The 22583-nt window shown below is 47.1% G+C and overlaps 1 protein-coding gene across 1 annotated transcript in view; it reads right to left on the bottom strand.

The window, feature by feature from the left end:
- LOC148473141 (protein Wnt-3a) overlaps positions 1–22583 on the bottom strand; it is a 181359-nt gene that overhangs the window by 7946 nt on the left and 150830 nt on the right. The window lies entirely within an intron of this gene.

Raw genomic sequence — 22583 nt, 5'->3', positions numbered from 1 at the left:
CACACTGGGCCTGATTCAGAGCCGGACGCCCTGACAGAACGCTCGCTCTGAATCAGGGCCGTCCTTGATTTTTAGAGCGGCCTCCTGGCCGCTCGTATAGCTGTGGGTGACCACCCACAGCTATAGCGAGCGGCCAGGAAGATGGTCGCGATGGTCAAGACCATCGCGACTATCGGGCTTGCGACGAGACCCTTGTGGTAGGGTCTTGTTGCCGCAAGCCCAGGAGTGCTTTTGGCTCTATCAGAGCCGAGAGCACTCCCACTGACAGGCGTTCCCATGGGAACGCCTTCGTCTGGGCAGCCACGCCCCCGGCACGCCCACCAAAGGGGGCGTGCTGTCACTCAACATCGACAGCACGCCCCCTTTGGTACGAGACCCGGAGTGACGGTTTGCCCGTTGCTATCCGGGTCTCGCGCATGCGCACTGGGCCACCATCCACCCGCTTGCGAGCACTCAGCGCTCTGAATTAGGCCCACTGTCAGCCCCTAAGAAAGGGGTGAGCAAGAGCTAGCTGCTATAGAACTACACATCCTAGCATGCCCTGCCACAGTTTTGCTAGTTGGTCATGCTAAAGCTGTTGCAGGGTATGCTGGGATGTGTAGTTCAGCAGCAGCTGGAGGTGGCCTCAGATTCAGTTGACCCATCAGACAGGAGATTTTTTTTTTTTTCAAATCAAGTATAATTATAATTTATCATTCATTTTTTTTGCATATAAAACGCAAACAAAACAACACAATGTCCCCCCCCCCCTCTATAATATCCCAGTCCCAAAGCGACATACACAGCCTGAGGCCTCACAGCGTACGTGGAAGTTCGCGATTCCTGAGTAAGGTCAGAGCTTGTGCAAGTGTGCGTGAGGCTGTGATGGTACTCGCTTGTACCGATGGTTTTGCGGTCTTGCTAAGGCTTACGGATGTGTGTAAGGTAAAATGGGTGTCCTCATGTAGTGCTGCGGCCGCATAGCGATTGCAGTGGATTAGCATACTATCGCAGTGAGACTGCGTGCGCAATCGGTATTGCATTCGCCGTTATGATCCATAATGAATCTGGCCCTTTGTCAATATCAGGGATCTGCTGCTCCGTAAAAATGACGGACGCACTATGAAGTTCTTCCACCTGTGTAACCTCTATATTGCGCATAGAATTTATTATTACCAGTCATTTATATAGCGCACATATATTCCGCAGAGCTTTACAAAGGATAATCCAGTCACTCACATCAGTCCCCACCATACTTGCCTACTTTTGTAAATCAGTTTCCTGTGCATGCAGACTCGCAATACAAAAGCGCAATGTCTAATATAGTGTAAATATAGCCATTGCATCCATCTCTGTAACAGACACAATTACCCAGTGCTGGGAGTACCAGCAATATGGAAGTTTGTGGGCAAGGTGAGGTCAAATTTATTCAGGCTTGCCTACCCTCCCGATTTGGTCGGGAGCCTCCCGAATATCAGGTGCCGCTCCCGACCCCCCAGAAAGGCAGGCAAGCCTCCCGGCTGCCGCCTACTAGTAAAAACCCCCGCTGCCGGGGGGCCCGATGACGCGATTCACGCTGAATTGCGTCATCGAGGCTCCGCCCCCTGCTTTGCAATGCCTTTTTTCCCCCAAAACGGCATCACAGTCCGGCCACGCCCCCCACAGAATGCAGACATTGAGCTCCCTCCCGGAAGGAGGGAGCTGAATGTCGGCAAGTATGAATTTATTTGAAAATCATATTGGACCTTGTGCTCCCACCTAATACAGATATATACACATGATTTATGCCACATTGTGTACTTGTGAGGCTACTGTAGGGCAGAGTAAACTGTAAAGACAATAGTACATTTTCACAGACCAACATAAATAAATAAATGCTGACAGGAGAAAGGGAAGAAAGTGCTGAGTGTCACAGACATTACCTGCCCCCAGAGAGGGCACTTACTGACAGTCATGCAATGGATGGCTGTCACTGAGTGCCCTTTCACAGTGCAGTTAATACCTGTGACACTCAGCACCCAGCCACCATGGGATGTACTCATGGCACAGTTCCCACTACTAGTTTTTTTTATAATTTCCAACTATCATTACTGCCGCCTCTGCTGGGAATGCCGGGTCCCGCGCTGATCTGAGGCCGCACTCCCCGCTGATCTGATGCAGCGTCACCTGCTGATGCCGCCCGCCAGTCACCCAGACGCTAATTGCACACTGATAGGCTGCCACCGCTACCCATAACCCCTGCGCCATGGTGGCCGGCCCTTAGGTACCATCACATCATGCGTCATGAAGTCTTCAGCGCAGGCCCCGCCCCCCGGTATCTCTGGACTCGCGCATGCGCAGTCCAGATTTTTAACGGGGGCAGTGAAAAACCGGGAGCAACAGTAGTATTTGCGGGGGAGCGGGAGTGTGGGTTATAAATCGGGAGACTCCCGCTAAAATCGGGAGGGTAGGCAACTCTGGTCCCCACTCCAGTGGAGCTTACACTCTATGTTTCCTACCACATATACATAATATATACACACATTAGGGTTCATTTTAATATCGTGAGCCAATTAACCTACCAGTGTGTTTTTAGATTGTGGGAGGAAACTAGAGCACCCGGAGGAAACCCACGCAAGCATTTGGGAGAACATGCAAACTCCACACAGATAGGGCTGTGGTCAGGAATAAGAAGTATTGTAAAGAGACAATAAAATTTTATTAATCCAAATACAACACCTACAATATGTGACTGCCTGCACATTAGTGAGTACAACATAGGAATAATAATAATAATAATGGTTAGCATTACTGCCTCACAGCACTGAGGTCGTGGGTTCAATTCCCACTACGGCCCTAACTGTGTGGAGTTTGTATATTCTCCCAGTGCTAGCATGGGTTTCCTCCCACACTCCAAAAATATATTGGTAGGTTAATTGGCTCCCAACAAAATTAACCCTAGTGTGTATGTGTGTGCGCAAGTGATAGGGAAAATAGAGTGTAAGCTCCACTGGGGCAGGGACTGATGTGAATGGCCAAATATTCTCTGCAAAGTGCTGCGGAATAATCAGGGTTGCCGACTTTTGATTTCTCCTCCCCGGGAGAAGCCTGGGGAGGAGAAGCAGGAGGGCGGAGTTGGGGGTGGGGCCGGCCGTACTACGTAATTAATCCCCGCCCCCTCATGGGAATTAGCATTCTATAGAATCATGTCAATAGGCCCCGCCCCCAATGCGGACCTGCCGATACACGGTAATATTCTCCCCATTTTGCCCACTTCACTAGGAAGTGGGCAGAATGCGGGAGAAGTGCCTACCCTTTCAGGGGTGCGGGGGGTACTCGAAAAATAAGGAGTCTTTTGCGACTTATGGGGGGGGGGTAGGCCAGTGTATACTAGGAATATGTGTGCACTACATAAATAACTAGAAATAATACTAATTATGATATGCACCCAATCAGCGCTAGCGGAAACAGAAGTCTGATTGGCCGCATTGGTACCAGTTTAGTGCGCACAGCTGGGATTTCTACGTAGAAAATTAGTTTTGGTTTGGAAAATATGGTTTTTCAGAAACATAAATGTATCTGCTAATGTCCATACGGCACAAGACGCTGGTAGCCCAACAATATCAGGCAGGGTCGCCGGGGGGGGGGGGAAGCTGGTACAAATTACCCAGGCTATAGGGGCCCGGCGGGGGCCCGGTTCCGGTACTGCCCCCCCCCCCTTTCATCACAACAGCCCAGCCAGAGCCGTAACTAGACTTTTTGGTGCCCTGTGATAGAAAGAGCATTGGCGCCCCCTCATTTTTCAAAGGGACATAATGCACCCAAAATAGGGCCATGGCTTCATGGGGAAGGGCCAGGGAAGAGTTAGGGGAGGCCAGGAGATGCTGGGGATGAAATAAGAGGAAGCTACAAGCAAGAATGATAATAAACAGAAATTTGACAGGCCCAAACAGCGCCCCCTGACCTGTGGTGCCCTGTGCCATGGCACCGGCCGCACTACCGTAGCTACAGCCCTGAGCCCAGCACACGCTGCTGTGTGCTGGGCTGCACTGGGAGACTGCTCGCGGCTGCTATGAAGTAGCCATAGCCATCTCCTATGCGTGTCGGGGGAGCGATGAAGCTGATCGCGTCCCCAACTGGTTATGCGCCGGCCTGCGGGGGCTCAGAGCGGCACTGCAAAACGTGTTTTTTTTCTCTAGAAGGGGGCGTGGCCACACATCCCGTGATTAGGGCACGCCCCCTTTACCCATCCCCGATGCGACTCTCGGCGGGCCTGATAGCAGGCAATGGATGGTGCAGAATCCTCCACTCTCTAATGCGGCACCCGCAAAGTAACGCTGAACATACAGCATTTACCCAGCAGGTCCTGCATACGTTTATTCTACCGCACTTGTCCTGTCTGTTTCTACATGGTGGGACATGACCAGTAGCCGCCAACGGCAACCAGGACAAAGATTAGAGCCACGCGGCATGTTTAGTAAAGTGAGAGTTTTTAGAAGTGGAGATGTTACCCATAGCAACCAATCAAATTCAAGCTATTATGTTATAGAATGTGCTAGACATTTGTTTAGTTTCATCTGACTGGTTGCTATAGGCAACATCTCCACATCTATTAACCCGAACTCTAGTATATATATCCAACGTTGTCTATTTCAGTTACATACACTCATTTCACGTAGGTGAGGATGTCACTTTTACACTTTCTAATCTAAAGAGTGGAGAACTTGCAACCAATCAGCTACTAGATAACATTTATCGAGCAGATTTTATTTAATGATAGGCAGAAGCTGATTGGTCACTATGGCAACTTCTCCACTCTTCGATACATCTCTCCCTACGTAGTCATTGTAGCACATTGATGTTCTGTCTAGTTACCAACTGTCCTTCATTCCCAGTAACATTCCCAGGATTTCAGGATGAGACCTCTATAGATGTCACATGCAGTTGTCACAATGTGTTTTTATTTTCTGGGCTTTGGATGTTAATACTTAATGAAAAGGAGCATTTTATTACATTACAAAAAGTGCACTACTATCACATTCAGTAACCCTGACACGATGGCTCAGCGGAGACAGTGGCGCACATACGGCCTGATTACGGTTCGGACGCTGCAGCGCCCATGTCTGCCGCCCTTGCATCTGCAACTTTATACTAATGCCGCTATGAAGCTCTTCCCTGGGGTGCACATCTGCGTCCAAATGCGCAAGGACTGAGGCGCCCACTCACAACGTCTATAGACATTGACCTACTGTCTGCTGCATCTCAGATGCAGCATGGAAGCTTGCACCAGCCCTAATGCAGATTCTCCTCCTATGTGAGCCGTACTTTCCTCCATTCTCTTAATCCTTCCTGGGAGAGGCCCGGAAAGGACAAGCACTTGGCCGATAATAGGGGCGAGGCCAGACGGTTTCCCACCATTAAGCCCCGCCCCCTAGTAGTAAAATTACCCGATTTCTGCGTATTTAAATAGGGGATGGGGTCAAATTATGCAATTCTTATAGAATCGCGTCATTAAGCCACGCCCCCTACCCGCGGACTGCTGTACCCCGAGCAAATACTCCCCATCCTGCCCCCTTTACTATGAAGTGGGTAAGATGCGGGAGTAGTGCCTACTCTTCCAGGGATGCATGGAGGGGGGGGGGGGGGTACCCCTAAAAATCGTGAGCCTCCCGCAGGTTGCGGGAGAGTAGGCAAATATGAAGTGAGCAGTTGTGGGTCTCTGTACGCAGCTGATTTCAGCGGCACGCCCATGCGACACAGCATCTCCCTGCATCAGGCCAATAACTTGTATTTAAACACTACACAGCTCCCATGAATAACTAGTACAACTGTAATTACACAGCGCTGTGTGTCACCTTCCACTACCCACCAATGACACTGTGCACCCTGACAATAGCCATTAGTAACAAGTGCTAAAAATATCGTTACCCTCGGCTGAACCCAGAAAATCTCCGGATCATCCCCACCGCCAGCAAATCCGCAGGGCTGCTGCTTGTAATGAAGTTATCAGCCCGGTATATAGCCGCTGCCAGGAATTACTACCGTTCACAAGAGCAAATAAAATAATGACAGCAAATATTTCCAGCTAAGACCGAGGAGAGAGAGCGAGAGAGAGAGAGGGAGAGGGGGAGAGGGAGAGGGGGAGAGGGAGAGGGAGAGGGGGAGAGGGAGAGAGAGAGAGGTTGAGGGAGGGAGAGAGAGAGGTAGAGGGAGGGGGAGAGAGAGAGAGAGGGAGAGGGGGAGAGGGAGAGGGAGAGAGGTAGAGGGAGGGGGAGAGAGAGGGAGAGAGAGAGGGAGAGAGAGGGGGAGAGGGAGAGGGAGAGAGAGGGGGAGAGGGAGAGGGAGAGAGGGATAGAGGGAGAGGGAGAGGGGGAGGGGGAGAGAGAGAGAGGGAGGGAGAGAGAGAGAGAGGGAGAGGGAGAGAGAGAGAGAGAGAGAGAGAGAGAGAGAGAGAGAGGAGAGAGAGAGGATAGATTGGGACTTGCTGGAGAAGGAGAATACAATACAAGCGGATGGGTTTTCTACACCGGCCTGTCCTGTTCTCAAGCCCTCCAGCACTGAAAGGGTGTGAACTGCATTTTGGCTGAAGCCAAGTAGTACATACCTGTGTAATGCACTTAATTCCTGGGCACTGATCCATGATAACAACTGCTGGATAGTAAACATGGGCCATAGGCTGAGGATTGCCGGGAGTGGAGCTAATGAATGCCGACCTTCCAAGCATTGCTTCCTAACCACAGGCCGCCGATCTCTGCTCTTTGTTCCTTTGTGATGTGCAACATTTTGTGTAGATATTAAAGAATAGTTGATATATTGATTGATTATCAGAACAGGGAAATTAAACACTTACAGGACCAGAATCTGAGTCAGATGCAGATGGCTGGCGCGGATATTTGCAAACTGCCTTAGAGAGCAATTGTCAACCGCACTTGCGCCATACCTGCATATATTGGAAGAGCAGACGGATGTGCAAAATGGGCGCTTCTGGCCTGTAACTAGGCGGTAACCATGCAACCACACAGAACTGATTTGTCTCGTGGGCATGTCGTTGGCGTGTCGGCAGACTTCAGTGCTCACTTGTGAAGTGTGGACAGAGATGGGGTGTCTGTCTCAGATGGATCTTTTAAACCCAGCATGGGATGGATGTAAGGTCACAGTGGGTGGCCCGCCCATCTGCATGATGAGTGACACAGTACCACTTCCCTCATTGCGTATGTACAGACAATGGCACAGTACCGCTTCTCTCATTGCGTATGTACAGACAATGGCACAGTACCACTTCTCTCATTGTGTATGTACAGACAATGGCACAGTACCACTTCTCTCATTGCGTATGTACAGACAATGGCACAGTACCACTTCTCTCATTGTGTATGTACAGACAATGGCACAGTACCACTTCTCTCATTGTGTATGTACAGACAATGGCACAGTACCACTTCTCTCATTGTGTATGTACAGACAGCGGCACAGTATCACTTCTCTCATTGTGTATATACAGACAGCGGCACAGTACCACTTCTCTCATTGTGTATGTACAGACAATGGCACAGTACCCCTTCTCTCATTGCGTATGTACAGACATTGGCACAGTACCACTTCTCTCATTGTGTATGTACAGACAATGGCACAGTACCGTTTCTGTCATTGTGTATGTACAGACATTGGCACAGTACCACTTCTCTCATTGTGTATGTACAGACAATGGCACAGTACCGTTTCTGTCATTGTGTATGTACAGACATTGGCACAGTACCACTTCTCTCATTACATATGTACAGACATTGGCACAGTACCACTTCTCTCATTACATATGTACAGACATTGGCACAGTACCACTTCTCTCATTACATATGTACAGACATTGGCACAGTACCACTTCTCTCATTACATATGTACAGACATTGGCACAGTACCACTTCTCTCATTACATATGTACAGACATTGGCACAGTACCACTTCTCTCATTGTGTCTGTACAAACAATGACATAGTACCACTTCTCTCATTACATATGTACAGACATTGGCACAGTACCGCTTCCCTCATTGTGTATGTACAGACATTGGCACAGTACCACTTCTCTCATTGTGTATGTTCAGAGAGTGACACAGTACCACTTCTCTCATTGTGTATGTGCAGACAACACACAGTACCACTTCTCTCATTACATATGTACAGACATTGGCACAGTACCACTTCTCTCATTACATATGTACAGACATTGGCACAGTACCACTTCTCTCATTACATATGTACAGACATTGGCACAGTACCACTTCTCTCATTGTGTCTGTACAAACAATGACACAGTACCACTTCTCTCATTACATATGTACAGACATTGGCACAGTACCGCTTCCCTCATTGTGTATGTACAGACATTGGCACAGTACCACTTCTCTCATTGTGTATGTTCAGAGAGTGACACAGTACCACTTCTCTCATTGTGTATGTGCAGACAACACACAGTACCACTTCTCTCATTACATATGTACAGACAGTGGCACAGTACTGCTTCTCTCATTGTGTATGTGCAGACAACACACAGTACCACTTCTCTCATTACATATGTACAGACAGCGGCACAGTACCGCTTGTCTCATTGTTTATGTACAGAGAGCGGCACAGTACCACTTCTCTTGTGATGTATGTACAGAGAGCGGCATAGTACCACTTCTCTTGTGGTGTATGTACAGAAAGCGGCATAGTACCACTTCTCTTTTGGTGTATGTACAGACAGTGGCATAGTACCACTTCTCTTTTGGTGTATGTACAGACAGTGGCATAGTACCACTTCTCTTTTGGTGTATGTACAGACAGTGGCATAGTACCACTTCTCTTTTGGTGTATGTACAGACAGTGGCATAGTACCACTTCTCTTGTGGTGTATGTACTGACAGTGGCATAGTACCACTTCTCTTTTGGTGTATGTACTGACAGTGGCACAGTCCCACTTCTCTCGTGGTTATGTACATTCAGCGGCACAGTACCACTTCTCTCCTGTCGGCTCCGGATCTGTAAATCCATGCAGCAGCCAGTGAGAGCAGGGAGGGGAGGGGCTGGGCGTGCTCCTCCAATTGGCTTCCACTGCTCCATCCACCATGTGCCCAGGGTGGTGGGGTCTCCTGTGGGCTCTAGTGCATAACTGCCTGCCAGACATTTTATCCCATAATAATAGATTCAGACCATCTCAGGGGAACAATATATTCTGTAGAAACTCCAGTTTACTTCTAATCCCCAAATGTTGTGAACATGAACGTGCATCCTGTCAGTATACGCTGGCAGTGTATACAGAGCTGCAGGAAGCCGGGGAGATACTGAAAGGTCAGGTCACCAAAGCTGTCCCATATTCCTATACTTTACCTGTCCAACTTAGTCCTGCTCCTTCCTTTCCTTCAGTCTTCCGGAGCCAGATCTATCCCACTGGTTATCTGTAAGTACACTCACAGGGTACAGTGCAAGTACTTTATTTATTACCAGTTATTTATATAGCGCACACATATTCCGCAGCGCTTTATAGAGAGAATATTTGTCCTTTCACATCAGTCCCTGCCCCAGTGGAGCTTACAATCTATAATCCCTATCACATGCGCACACACATACACACTAGGGTTAATTTTAGTTGGGAGCCAATTAACATACCAGTATATTTTTGGAGTGTGGGAGGATCCCTGAGTCATATACTGTTCCCAGAAATCCTTCACACGTACATTGGGTTCGCTAGCCACAGGTTACTATTCCCACACTATGGACCTCATTCAGAGCCGCTCTGAATGAGGGCGGACGCTTCTATGTTTAGAGCCGGCCTCCTGGCCGCTCGCTAGGCTATAGGTGACCACCCAGAGCTTTAGCGAGCGGCCAGGTTGATGGTCAAGACCACAGTGACCATCGAGGCTTGCGACGAGACCCTTGTGGTAGGATCTCGTCTACCGCAAGCCCCAGTGAGCTTTCGGCTCTATTAGAGCCGGAAGCTCACCACTGACATCACGAGTGATGTCAGTGGGGCCGCCCACAAACGGCAGGCGTTCCGACGCCTACAAAACGGAGCGAGCTGTCGATCACCATCGACAGCTCGCTCACGACAAGTGTAGTGAGTCCAGGAGCGAGAGAATTTCTAGACTATATATATAGTCTTGATAAAGGAGGTTGCTCCGAAACGTTGACTACCATGCTGTAGTTGTTTAGATTATTGATTCTCTGAGTGCCTTTCATCTGTTGCCTTTGTTTATATATATATATATATATATATATATATATATATATATATATACAGTCAGGTGCATAAATATTGGGACATTGACAGAATTTTAACATTTTGGCCTCTATTCACCACCACAATGGCTTTGAGATGAAACAAACAAGATGTGCTTTAACTGCAGACTTTCAGATTTAATTTGAGGGTAATTACATCCAAATCAGGAGAACGGTGTAGGAATTACAACGGTTTCTATATGTGCCTCCCACTTTTTAAGGGGCCAAAAGTAATGGGACACACTAAACAATCCTAAATCTAACTTTCACTTTTTAATACTTTGTTGCAAATCCTTTGCGGGCAGTTACAGCCTGAAGTCTGGAACGCCACAGACATCACCAGACGCTGGGTTTCATCTCTGGTGATGCTCTGCCAGGCCTCTACTGCAAATGTCTTCAGTTCCTGCTTGTTCTTGGGGCATTTTCCCTTCAGTTTTGTCTTCATCAAGTGAAATGCATGCTCAATCTGATTCAGGTCAGGGGATTGACTTGGCCATTGCATAACATTCCACTATTTATCCTTAAAAAACTCTTTGGTTGCTTTTGCAGTATGCTTCGGGTCATTGTCCATCTGCACTGTGAAGCGCCGTCCAATGAGTTCTGAAGCATTTGACTGAATATGAGCATATAATATTGCCCGAAACACTTCAGAATTCATTCTGCTGCTTTTGTTAGCAGTCACATCATCAATAAATACAAGGGAACCAGTTCCATTGGCAGCCATACATGCCCACGCTATGACACTACCACCACCATGCTTCACTGATGAGGTGGTATGTTTTGGATCATGAGCAGTTCCTTTCCTTCTCCATACTCTTCTCTTCCCATCACTCTGGTACAAGTTGATCTCTGTCTCATCTGTCCATAGGATGTTGTTCCAGAACTGTAATGGCTTTTTTAGATGTTGTTTGGCAAACTGTAATCTGGTCTTCCTGTTTTTGTGGCTCACCAATGGTTTACATCTTGTGGTGAACCCTCTATATTCACTCTTGTGAAGTCTTCTCTTGATTGTTGACTTTGACACATATACACCTACCTCCTGGAGAGTGTTCTTTATTTGGCCAACTGTTGTGAAGGGGTTTTTCTTCACCAGGGAAATAATTCTTCTGTCATCCACCACAGTTGTTTTCCGTGGTCTTCCGGGTCTTTTGGTGTTGCTGAGCTTTCCAGTGCGTTCTTTTTAAGAATGTTCCAAACAGTTGATTAGGCCACACCTAATGTTTTTGCTATCTCTCTGATGGGTTTGTTTTGATTTTTCAGCCTAATGATGGCTTGCTTCACTGATAGTGACAGCTCTTTGGATCTCATATTGAGAGTCGACATCAACTGATTGCAAATGCAAATGTCACACCTAGAATCAACTCCAGACCTTTTACCTGCTTAATTGATAATGAAATAACGAGGGAATAGCCCACACCTGTCCATGAAATAGCGTTTGAGTTGATAGTCCCATTACTTTTGGCCCCTTAAAAAAAAAGTGGGAGGCACATATAGAAACCGTTGTAATTCCTACACCGTTCACCTGATTTGGATGTAATTACCCTCAAATTAAATCTGAAAGTCTGCAGTTAAAGCACAACTTGTTTGTTTCATTTCAAAGCCATTGTGGTGGTGAATAGAGGCCACAATATGAAAATTCTGTCAATGCCCCAATATTTAGGCACCTGACTATATATATATTTAATATATATATATATATATATATATATATATATATATATTAGGGGTGAGCGGGTTCGGATTTCTGAAATCCGAACCCCCCCGAGCCCCCCCGATCCGAGTCCGATCCGAGTCAGGCTCGACTTTTCCCGCCTGACTCGGATCTGAAATCGAGGCAAAACGTCATCATCCCGCCTTCCGAGTCTCGCGGGTTTTGGATCCTATATAAGGTACCCGCGTCGGCGCCATTTTCTCACTCGGCTGTGGACAGTGAAGAGGGAGGGTGGGAGTTAGGGCTGGCTGGGCTGTGTAGTGTAGTGTAGTGTAGTGCTGCTGTTGTCCACTACTTCAAAGTCCATAGGGGCTGGCTGTGTTGTGCTGTGCTGCTGTTGTTAATAGGGGCTGTGTCCACTACTTCAAAGTCCATAGGGGCTGGCTGGACTGTGTTGTGCAGTCAGTTGTCCATAGGGGCTGTGTCCACTCCAAAGTCCTGTGCAGTGTCCCAGTCCTAAAGGGGTGCTGTAGTGTTGTCCGGGGGGTGCTCTGTCCATCAGGGGTGCTCCCCCCAAGTGCTAAAAAAATAATATATTTTCTGTGTTTGTGAATTGTGTGCACAGTAGCCGCATGTGCATCAACAAAGTAGTGCCAAGCGTGCGCCTGTGTCATAAGTAAAGGGCCGGCTGGCTTGACCGTTAAAGGGTGCTGTAACCCCCAAAGTACACTCCAGTCCAAACCAAAAAAAAAATTATTTTCTGTGTTTGTGAATTGTGTGCGCAGTAGCCGCACGTGCATCAACAAAGTAGTGCCAAGCGTGCGCCTGTGTCATAAGTAAAGGGCCGGCTGGCTTGACCGTTAAAGGGTGCTGTAACCCCCAAAGTACACTCCAGTCCAAACCAAAAAAATATATATTTTCTGTGTTTGTGAATTGTGTGCGCAATAGCCGCACGTGCATCAACAAAGTAGTGCCAAGCGTGCGCCTGTGTCATAAGTAAAGGGCCGGCTGGCTTGACCGTTAAAGGGTGCTGTAACCCCCAAAGTACACTCCAGTCCAAAACAAAAAAATATATATTTTCTATGTTTGGGAATTGTGTGCGCAGTAGCCGCACGTGCATCAACAAAGTAGTGCCAAGCGTGCGCCTGTGTCATAAGTAAAGGGCCGGCTGGCTTGACCGTCAAAGGGTGCTGTAACCCCCAAAGTACACTCCAGTCCAAACCAAAAAAATATATATTTTCTGTGTTTGTGACTTGTGTGCACTGTGGCTGCACGTGCATCAACAAAGGAGCAGCGCCAAGCGTGCGCCTGTGTCCCATAAGTAAAGAGCCGGCTGGCTCATTTCTTAAAGGGTGGTGTAACCCACAAAGTGCACTACTCTCCAGCAAAAATAAAAAAATATTTTCTGTGTTTGTGTGCGCTTTAGCCGCACGTATATATCAATATAACATAAATGGAGGACCAAACTTTCTCCGATATAAATAAAATAGGGAAAGATCAAGAACCACTTCCTCCTAGTGCTGTTGCTGCTGCTGGGAGTTGTTCATCATCCCAGAGAGGAAGTAGGAACATCACTACTTTTACTAAACAATTGACCCTCCAACAGTCCTTAGCGATGAGGATGAAGTACGACAGCAGTCATCCTGAAGCAAAACGTATAACTGTGGCCTTGACTGCTATGTTGGTGTTAGACGTGCGTCCGGTATCCGCCATTAGTGCAGTGGGATTTAGACAATTGATGGAGGTAGTGTGTCCCCGGTTCCAAATCCCGTCTAGATTCCACCTGCATCCTCAAAGCAGCAGCGACAAGCGTGCGTCTGTCTGTTAAAGGGTGGTGACACTCTCAAAGTGTGCTACACAAACAATAAAAATATTGTTCTTTTTTTTCTGTCTTTGTGAAATGTGTGGGCTCTAGCCGCACCTGCATCCTTAAAGCAGCAGCGACTAGCGTGCGTCTGTCTGTTAAAGGGTGGTGACACCCTCAAAGTGTGCTACACAAACAATAAAAATATTGTTCTTTTTTTTTCTGTCTTTGTGAATTGTGTGGGCTGTAGCCGCACTTGCATCCTCAAAGCAGCAGCGACAAGCGTGCGTCTGTCTGTTAAAGGGTGGTGACACCCTCAAAGTGTGCTACACAAACAATAAAAATAGTGTTCTTTTTTTTCTGTCTTTGTGAAATGTGTGAGCTGTAGCCGCACCAGCATCCTTAAAGCAGCAGCGACAAGCGTGCGTCTGTCTGTTAAAGGGTGGTGACACCCTCAAAGTGTGCTACACAAACAATAAAAATATTGTTCTTTTTTTTTCTGTCTTTGTGAAATGTGTGGGCTGTAGCCGCACCTGCATCCTTAAAGCAGCAGCGACAAGCGTGCGTCTGTCTGTTAAAGGGTGGTGACACCCTCAAAGTGTGCTACACAAACAATAAAAATATTGTTCTTTTTTTTTCTGTCTTTGTGAATTGTGTGGGCTGTAGCCACACTTGCATCCTCAAAGCAGCAGCGACAAGCATGCGTCTGTCTGTTAAAGGGTGGTGACACCCTCAAAGTGTGCTACACAAACAATAAAAATATTCTTCTTTTTTCTGTCTTTGTGAATTGTGTGGGCTGTAGCCGCACTTGCATCCTCAAAGCAGCAGCGACAAGCGTGGGTCTGTCTGTTAAAGGGTGGTGACACCCTCAAAGTGTGCTACACAAACAATAAAAATAATTTTCTTTTTTCTGTCTTTGTGAATTGTGTGGGCTGTAGCCGCACTTGCATCCTCAAAGCAGCAGCGACAAGCGTGCGTCTGTCTGTTAAAGGGTGGTGACACCCTCAAAGTGTGCTACACAAACAATAAAAATATTCTTCTTCTTTTTTCTGTCTTTGTGAATTGTGTGGGCTGTAGCCGCACTTGCATCCTCAAAGCAGCAGCGACAAGTGTGTGTCTGTCTGTTAAAGGGTGGTGACACCCTCAAAGTGTGCTACACAAACAATAAAAATATTGTTCTTTTTTTTCTGTCTTTGTGAATTGTGTGGGCTGTAGCCGCACTTGCATCCTCAAAGCAGCAGCGACAAGCGTGCGTCTGTCTGTTAAAGGGTGGTGTAACTCTCAAAGTGCTCCAAAAAATAAAAAACTATTTTTTTAATGTGTTTGTGACTTGTGTGCGATGTAGCCGCACTTGCATCTTCAAAGCAGCAGCGACAAGCGTGCGTCTGTCTGTTAAAGGGTGGTGACACCCTCAAAGTGTGCTACACAAACAATAAAAATATTCTTCTTCTTTTTTCTGTCTTTGTGAATTGTGTGGGGTGTAGCCGCACTTGCATCCTCAAAGCAGCAGCGACAAGCGTGCGTCTGTCTGTTAAAGGGTGGTGTAACCCTCAAAGTGCGCTCCACAAACAATAAAAATATTGTTCTTTTTTTTCTGTCTTTGTGAATTGTGTGGGCTGTAGCCGCACTTGCATCCTTAAAGCAGCAGCGACAAGCGTGCGTCTGTCTGTTAAAGGCTGGTGTAACTCTCAAAGTGCTCCAAAAACTAAAAAACTATTTTTTTTAAGTGTTTGTGACTTATGTGCAATGTAGCCGCACTTGCATCTTCAAAGCAGCAGCGACAAGCGTGCGTCTGTCTGTTAAAGGGTGGTGACACCCTCAAAGTGTGCTACACAAACAATAAAAATATTCTTCTTCTTTTTTCTGTCTTTGTGAATTGTGTGGGCTGTAGCCGCACTTGCATCCTTAAAGCAGCAGCGACAAGCGTGCGTCTGTCTGTTAAAGGGTGGTGTAACTCTCAAAGTGCTCCAAAAACTAAAAAATTATATTTTTTAAGTGTTTGTGACTTGTGTGCAATGTTGCCGCACTTGCATCTTCAAAGCAGCAGCGACAAGCGTGCGTCTGTCTGTTAAAGGGTGGTGACACCCTCAAAGTGTGCTACACAAACAATAAAAATATTCTTCTTCTTTTTTCTGTCTTTGTGAATTGTGTGGGCTGTAGCCGCACTTGCATCCTCAAAGCAGCAGCGACAAGCGTGCGTCTGTCTGTTAAAGGATTACATCGGTGACAGCATCCAAGTAGGCATGTCAGACAGTCCGTACCTGTACTGGCAGGAAAAAGAAGCAATTTGGAGGTCCCTGTACAAACTGGCTCTATTTTACCTGAGTTGCCCCCCCTCCAGTGTGTACTCCGAAAGAGTGTTTAGTGCAGCCGGGAACCTTGTCAGCGAAAGGCATAAGAGGTTGCTTCCACAAAATGTGGAGAAGATGATGTTCATAAAATTAATTATCAACTCTTCCAGGGAGACCAGCCTCCAGAACGTACAGAGGGACCTGTGGTTGTGGATTCCAGCGGGGACGAATTAATACTCTGTGAGGATGAGGATGTACACACTGAAGAGGGTGAGGAATCGGTGGATGAGGAGGATGAGGATGACATCTTGCCTCCGTAGAGCCAGTTTGTGCAGGGACAGATTAATTGCCAGCTTGTTTTGTGGGGGCCCAAACGAACCAATCATTTCAGCCACAGTTGTGTGGCAGACCCTGGCGCTGAAATGATTGGTTTGTTAAAGTGTGCATGTCCTGTTTATACAACATAAGGGTGGGTGGGAGGGCCCAAGGACAATTCCATCTTGCACCTCTTTTTTTTCTTTGAATTATGTACTGTTTGGGGCCTAGTTTTCAAACTGCCATCCTGTCTGCCACTGCAGTATCACGCCTAGATGGGTCACGTGTTTGTGCCGCCCACTCGTATCTCTTAGCATAGTCATCCAGCTACCTCGGTGCAACCTTTTGGACATAAAAACACTATTGTGAGGTGTGAGGTGTTCAGAATAGACTGAAAATTAGTGGAAATTAAGGTTATTGAGGTTAATAATAGTATAGGAGCAGAAAAACCCACAAATTCTGTGATTTTAGCTGTTTTTATGCTTTTTTTCAAAAAAATACAGATCCAAAACACAAAACCCAGAACCCAAAACACGGAAGGGTGGTTTTGGCAAAACCAATCCAGATCCAAAACACGAAGAAAGATCCAGATCCAAAACCAAAACACAAAACACGAAAAGTGGCCGGTGCACACCCCTAATATATATATATATGGCACATCAGCTTTATTCCCTTGTTCCCATATATTATCTATGTGATGTTCATACTTTACACTAAAGTAACTGGAATTTAATGACGGGTTCAGGAAACGGGGAACAAACTGGCACTTCTTTATACAAGTTGGCACACATGGAAATTGCAGAGGGCATCGCTATATGACACACACAGATATTTGTCACTGAGCAAGCGTTGAGACCTCTGTGCCTTTTCCTACCCTTTGTAAGTGGCGCTAATTGAATGTTCCGTCGGTTGCACTGCGCCGAGATCCTGGGGAAATCCAATAACTCCTGGACAAATAGAGGAAGATTAGGGGTGAGAGGGGCTGATATGTAGCTGGCTGATCAGAAGGATATCTCTTTCTGACAAGTAAAAATTGGAAACAAAGTCCCCTGACAATAGGATTGCCCTGAGCCCACCTGAGGATGGAATGTGAGACTGATGACATGTGACAATAACCCCGTCACCCTGCCCGGGCCGGTATGGCAAATCGTCCGTATTACCTGCTGGGTGAATGAATCCCCTATTGTGCTGGCAGTGTCACGCTGCATTAGGTCCACAATGGGCCCAGATATTTTATATGAAATTCACCCTCGCCAGTGATTAGCCAGAACTCACTAAGTCATAGCAACCTAGAAGTATGCATTCTAAGGGCCCCGTTGTCGGCCAAAAGGGAAATCCCTATTCAAATGGTTTCATAAAACAATGTAGAGGGCGTGTGAATTGTGGAGGGCATTTTCACTTTTCTCCTGAGCTTAATCTCATGCTCTCCGAGATATTGTGCTTGGAGCATACCCCAGCGGGGAGTGGGCTAAGGTCTCCCGTCAACTCCCTTTACAGACCCTCTTTCTGTGAGTTAATAATATACTGGTGTGATTGCCTCCCACAGAAAAGACAAACACGTATTTTGTCAAAAGGAGAGACGTCCTAACACATCCTAAATGGTAACAGTTTCTCTTCCGCAGGTCACAGGTCGTAAACTGGATCTCGGGGCACCTCCCGGCTTTTTTCGGCTCTCAAGTTGCCGATGAGGCCCACCGAACTTTAAACCGTCTCACCTTCTGGGAATTAACTCTTTGAGGTAGCTGCTGTTTCACCCCCCCTCCCCTTCGGTTGACTGGTGGGCTTTCTTGGTCTGTGCGTGTAATGAGGCCCAGTCTGCTCTTTATGGCGGTCTCTGCCCTTTGTAATCACAAACAAACAATTTTCGGGAACCACCATGAATGAGCGCGATGCACGTTCAATATTCATAATGGGCTATATGCCTGGTTAAGAGATGGGCGTTAATTCCTGCGGCAGCTGCGGATTTGTATGCAGCAGCTGTGCGAACAAATGTAAATGTCGCAGCTGCCGGGATTTGTATTAAGATGCCCACCAGCGGCTTGGCAAATCCAAGGGACTGCGTACAACGACTCGGCTTCTGTCACAGACCAGTTGCTTATCGTACTTCTGAGTAACACTATGGTCACGCAGAATGGCGTAGACCTCTCTCTGCAACAGCCCCAAGTAAATCGAAGTGAAGTATAGAAACAGCACATTAAGCGGTTGATTCGATTAGCCACAGTGCTTACAGCAGACAGATAGCCATAAGCTTTAATGCCCGGAACTATTCAATTAGAAGCCCATTTTCTCCAGCGGGCAGGGCTGGCTACAGGGGGAGCCGTGCCATGTGCAGGACGGGACTCATGCACCTGAAAATGAGGGCGTGGCCTAATTACCATAGACCAACCAGAGATGGTTGTGTGGCCTAGTTACCATAGGCAATGCCCCCTAAATGACGTTATTTGGGGGCGTGCCTGTATGGCACGCCTCCCGTTAACATCAGGCTGGGGGCGAGCCCAGCACTACATCAGTAGCTGGGCTGCTCCCAGCTCTCTTCCTGCACTGAATGGATGCCGCGTGCACATTCCACTCCGGGACTGGAACCAACGTACAGCTGTGGCGATTACGGTGCCACACCTCCCAAACAGCGGGGCAGTACCCGAAAAACGGGGCTGTCCTGATGAAATCGGGAATGGCTGAGAGGGAAGCGCCCTCTATGGGGTGGCGCCCTTGTTCGACCGCACTTGTCGAACATGCCTTGAGCCGGTACTGCCTGCAGGAAACGTGTGTTAACCCATAGATTCTAGGTTAAGTGTCTGGAGATATGGGTTAACGCGCTTGCCAAGGGGAGAACAGAGGCAGAAAGCCCTACTTACAGCTGAATTCTGGGCCTGATTCAGAGCCGGACGCTATTTGCGCTCGCTCGTTTAGAAAAAGGGGCAGTCTATTTAAATTGAGCGCTCCCTCTTTGTGGTCTGCTGACACCTCTATGTCTGAGCGAATGAACGAAACATGCGCTCGCTATTTTGTAAAGACGCCCCCAGGCCGCTCGCATCCTACGTCATCTCCGCTATTTATTTGATTAATCGAGTACATCGAAAGGCGTCTGAACTGCTCGCAGTGCTTGTGGTAGGATTTTCCTACCGCAATCATGCGAACAGCTCAGGCTAAGAAACAACCAAGTGACGTGGTCGATGACGCTGCTTTGGTAATTATGCACACCCTTAAAACGCCCGTTTTGACCTTTTGGCACGCCTGCGTTTGGATCTCCACTCCCCGTTTTCAAGCACCTTCCCCTGTTACCACCCACAAACGCCTCATCCTGTCACTCAAATTAGCAGGCATTCGCTATTTTGCGAGCACACAATTTCCGACCGCAATGACTGGTTCGCGCATGCGTATTACAACCCATACGCATGCGCAGTTGTGCGAACATCGCTCGGAGTGAACGAGCGGCCGCTTACGAGCGGCTCTGAATCAGGCCCTCTGTTCAGAAGGGTGCAAACTGGTCCACAATAAGTACACCCTGCAAGCTGCTAATGAATAGCCCAGGGCACTGCGGTAAGCACCGCTTCAAATTTAATATGCCCCAAAGACCACTAATTAACACCATACAATCTGATTTTACCTGCCCCACGTGGGACGTAGGATGGAGTGCATTTCATATGCATGGAGGTAATTAAACACCCGAGCCTGTGGGTGTCGGCCTCTGCACAAGAAGGGGCTTGTTGTTTAGTGAGGTAGTGTTGTGGGGTGGGGTTAGGTTAGGTTTGGTTAGCCTATAGGATTGGGCAAGGGGTGGGGTTAGGTTTGGTTAGCCTATAGGATTGGGCAGAGGGTGGGTCAGTGCTATTTCGGAGTTGCTGCTTGGCAGCCATTTTATAGAAATGTCTCAGGTCGGCTGTTTCCCGCCCTCCCTACCTTATTCATTGAGTTGTTTGGTGTCGGCTTTTCTTGTGGCGGGAAAGAACGGTAGCAGTCGCCATCTGTCTTTGGTGCTTGAGGTGCTCTCCCTTCCAATACATGGCTTAGGCTGATTTTACCCTACTGGGGTCAGCAGCAACCACCTAAGCAGGTGGGCCTCATGTCGTGTCTTTGGGGTGGGAGGTGGATGCCTGGGGCGTGGTAATGGGCTGGCTGCTCGCCTCCCATTTAGCAGATGGATGTGAGTATGCAGTTGGTGATGTTGCATTGTGGGGCCGTTCTTTCTGCGCCACCATACTTTGTCTGTCTTTCTTTTATTCTTCTATTAGTTAGTTCAGTTATACATTAAATTGTTTAATTAGTTTAAAAATAAATAAAGCTGACCTTCCTTTCCCCTTATATAAGTCTCTGTGTCATTATCTCATTATGACTATGGTTGATGGTTTACCCTGCACGGTTAGGAGGGAACACTCATCAGGCGATGGGGAGTTTATGACATATTTACTCTGCTGGAAGACCCCCTCCTATAACACACTGGAAGGGTGATCCATGATGACACAATACTGACAACCTGAATCTTCTCCCCGAAAACCCTCAGAGGGGAGATAGAAATTATTTCCTGAATTTATGTCACCCAAAATTCATTATAATACACAGCACCAACCATTCGCTATAACACACAGCACCCAACACTCGCAATTAACACACAGCACCCAACACTCGCTATAACACACAGCACCCAACACTCGCTATAACACACAGCACCCAACACGCTATATCACACAGCACCCAACATTTGCTATTAGCACACAGCACCCAACACTCGCTATAACACACAGCACCCAACACTCACTATAATACACAGCACCCAACACTCCTATAACACACAGCACCCAACACTCGCTATAACACACAGCACCCAACACTCGCTATAACACACAGCACCTAACACTCGCTATAGCACACAGCACCCAACACTCGCTATAACACACAGCACCCAACACTCGCTATAACACACAGCACCTAACACTCGCTATAGCACACAGCACCCAACACTCACTATAATACACAGAAAGCAACATTTACTATAATACACAGCATCTGACATTAATTATAATACAATTAATTATAGGCTTACTATACTATCACTTTAAACCGGGACACTCGTGAGTTACACAGATTCTGGGGCTGGCTGACTTCAAGCATAGATTTCACCTGGTTTTAATGAGCCCCAGAACCTGTGTAATCCATGAGTGTTAACGCAAAGGATGTAATATCCCGTACAGGATCTTAATCATTATATAGTAGACACATATATGTAACCCGCAATCTAATCCCATTTATCACAAAAAAATCCTTTTCTTAAAGGTATATATATATATATATATATGTAGTGCTGGAATCGAATATCTAATACTCCAAAATAACAATAATTGCTTCAACCAATTATCAGCTAGCGATTCTTTTGTGGGACACTCTTTTTTATATATAGGTGGATAGTTAAATCATATTAAAATATAACTTTTATTATATTTTCCTTTTTAAAAAACTTGGGGTTTCTTCTGCTCTGATGTAGAAAATTCTGATAGAGCCCCCTTGAACAATCCTATTCAAATTGCAAAATTTTAAATATCACTTGTGTGGTGACTATGCTTGATTGATTAATGAGTATGTATAGCAGGTTTGGCATAAAAACAATAAATAATGATTAATAAATCATATTCGGTCATCAAATGCAGTAAATACATATATATGCTCATAGATAAGGCCGTTTCATATATTAATATCGTATCTGCATACTTCCCAGTGGCGAATCTATAATGGGTGCAGTGTGTGCAGGGCACACGGGCCCCAGGGTTCAGGGGGGGCCCGCACTGCACACCCTGCACCCACATTTTTTTTAACTTACCTGTCCGAGGTCCAGTCGGGCGTCGGCGCTGCTCAGAACACGAGAAAATGGCCACCACGGACATTTTTCCAGTGTTCTACACATGCGCAGTAGACTGCGGGCACACTCTAGTGCCCAGAGTCTACAGAACGCCGGAAAATGGCTGCCACGGCCCTGTTTCCTGCGTTCTACGCACGCGCAGTAGACTCTGGGCACAATCTAGTCGGCTGCCGGCCACCGGGGGGAGAGGAGGGGGTCCCACACTGGGAGTGCACATGGGCCCCTTCCTGTGTTAAGACGTCCCTGATACTTCCCCATACATCCAAAAAATTTCTAGGGTTAGTATACCCTGATGGAGCTTCAAATTTACCCTATTGTGTAATTGGTCATTAACCAGATATTTACTGGGTTCAATTCTGTACGTGATCCACGTCTCAACCGTTCACCCCCCACAGTCCTATAAGCAGAAATCTGAGGGATGCACTGGGTTGCATAAGATACTATGTTGTAATCCTCTAGG

Source organism: Taudactylus pleione, unplaced genomic scaffold (assembly GCF_031769625.1).
Source record: "Taudactylus pleione unplaced genomic scaffold, aTauple2 ptg000965l, whole genome shotgun sequence".
Taxonomy (NCBI): domain Eukaryota; kingdom Metazoa; phylum Chordata; class Amphibia; order Anura; family Myobatrachidae; genus Taudactylus; species Taudactylus pleione.
Note: the sequence above shows the minus strand (reverse complement) of the source record. Positions and strands in the feature narration are given on the sequence as shown.